Genomic DNA, 2,399 nt, shown 5'->3' with positions numbered 1-2,399 from the left:
TATTCTTCTAATTTCACGACTCTATTCTCCTAATTTCACGACTCTATTCTCCTAATTTCACGACTCTATTCTCCTAATTTCACGACTCTATTCTCCTAATTTCACGACTCTATTCTCATAATTTTACGACTTTATTCTCATAATTTTACGACTCTATTCTCCCAATTTCACGACTTTATTCTCCCAATTTCACGACTTTATTCTCCTAATTTCACGACTCTATTCTCATAATTTTACGACTCTATTCTCCCAATTTCACGACTTTATTCTCCCAATTTCACGATTTTATTCTCCTAATTTCACGACTCTATTCTCCTAATTTCACGACTTTATTCTCCTAATTTCACGACTCTATTCTCATAATTTTACGACTTTATTCTCATAATTTTACGACTCTGTTCTCCCAATTTCACGACTCTATTCTCCCAATTTCACGACTCTATTCTCCCAATTTCACGACTTTATTCTCCTAATTTGACGACTCTATTCTCCTAATTTGACGACTCTATTCTCATAATTTTACGATTTTATTCTCCTAATTTCACGACTTTATTCTCCTAATCTCACGACTCTATTTTCATAATTTTACGATTTTATTCTCATAATTTTAAGATTTTATTCTCCTAATTTCACGACTTTATTCTCCTAATCTCACGACTCTATTCTCATAATTTTACGATTTTATTCGCATAATTTTACGATTTTATTCTCCTAATTTCACGACTTTATTCTCCTAATCTCACGACTCTATTCTCATAATTTTACGATTTTATTCTCATAATTTAATTGCTTTAGTCTCATAATTTCATGACTTTATTCTCTTAATAGAACAAAATAAAATCTAGCCTAGCCATAATACTCCGTCGGATGGAAACGTCACGCGCACAGTGTTTGGCTCTCTGGGCTCCACGCGCCGACCGACCGTCGGTGTTTCTGGATCCATCACTGATGTTTAATGACATTAGCTTTAGCCTTTTTTAGCTGCTGTTTAATAACAGTCGCCGCTTCCAAGCTTTCTAGGCTACACAGACACTGCGAAGCCTGAAATAAAACCCGCAGATATCAAGACACATATTTTATTAAACTAAAACTAGATCCAATAAAAAGCTTCATTCATATAAAGACTCACCTTTAAGGAAAGACGTTGAGGCTCCTTAACGCTTTGCAGCTGCCTCCAGTCCCAGCTGCAGTAACGACTTCTTCTACTGCTATACTTCTTCTTCGTGGGATAATTAGCAGCTTGTATCTAACGTTAAAACACATTACCCCCATCTACTGTTATGGGGTGTAGGGCAGAGTTTCTAGCATTTATATTTTTTTAATAATTTAGTTTCCCTTTAAAATTGTCGAATGTTTTATTTATCATTTCATGTTTAATTAAGTCGTTGTTTAATTTTAATCAATACCCACAATACTTCTTATTTTTAATTTTCTCTACTTTCCCAGTATTTTCACAATAAATAATAATATTCAGAGGTGAATTTTACTATTTAGTTCATGATTGTCAAATAGGAATGCCAAGAATGTCTCTGTGACATAAGGAGATATATATATATATATATATATATATATATATATATATATATATATATATATATAAATATATAAATAAAACCACTGGACTTTTCCAATCCAGGAAGCTTTTTCACATCAAAAGCGAAGAGAGCGTCTTCAAACCTAGAAAACAAGGTCCAGTGTTTTTTTTTTTTTTTTACTTTTTTGGAATTCTGTGCCCTGGATGACTGAGAATCGTCACCAGCATACAACATATTAAATGATTATTTATAGCTCCAAACATAGGGGTAAATTGAGCTAAATCAGGAGGTAAACAGAACACTCTGACCTATTTAATTTTTACAGATTAAACATGTGCATCACTTTAAATTATGCTACAAGAGCTTTTAAACTGTAAATACCAATTCAGAAATAAATAAAAAAAATTGTTCTAAAATATTGTGACATATATAGAGTAAAAAAAAACAACAAAAAAAACACTAAAAGTATATCAGTGTTTTTTAAACTCTACACATTCAACATTTTCCCATGTATTTTTGCAGCCTTTTGAGGAGGAGGTAGCATCTTTACCATTTTTACCGCAGCAGATCAGTTTCCTTATACTGGGATGTAGATTTAGAGAATGGCAGAGCTAGAGGACAAAATGAAAGAAAAACTAAATATATACACCTGAACAATTAGGTTTCCTTTAAAGGAGAAGTCAGCTCATATTCAGAATTCAAACTTCTGAAAGTACTTTAAATATGAAATTATTACATACTGTTCAATAAATGATCAGTGTTTTTAATTAAGAGTCATTTTCATCTGAACGTGCTTTACTGGAGGCATCCATGTTTGTCAAAGAACACTACTGCCACCTACTGGTTTGTGACGTGTTTCCTTTA

General features: G+C 32.4%; 1 protein-coding gene across 2 annotated transcripts in view; it reads right to left on the bottom strand.

The window, feature by feature from the left end:
- The window catches only part of bola1 (bolA family member 1), a 6,001-nt gene extending 4,809 nt beyond the window's left edge, over positions 1 to 1,192 (bottom strand). The window contains exon 1 of one of the 2 annotated variants that reach the window (XM_015402402.1): positions 1,130 to 1,192. The gene's annotated coding sequence lies outside the window, so the exon portion shown is untranslated. The remainder of the gene's footprint in view (positions 1 to 1,129) is intronic. The other variant, XM_015402403.1, reaches the window with a different exon arrangement.
- Positions 1,193 to 2,399: the final 1,207 nt, after the last annotated feature.

This window comes from Cyprinodon variegatus, unplaced genomic scaffold, assembly GCF_000732505.1.
Source record: "Cyprinodon variegatus isolate N-32 unplaced genomic scaffold, C_variegatus-1.0 Scaffold1345, whole genome shotgun sequence".
NCBI lineage: Eukaryota > Metazoa > Chordata > Actinopteri > Cyprinodontiformes > Cyprinodontidae > Cyprinodon > Cyprinodon variegatus.
The sequence above is the reverse complement of the archived record's forward strand: the minus strand, read 5'-3'. Positions and strand labels throughout refer to the sequence as shown.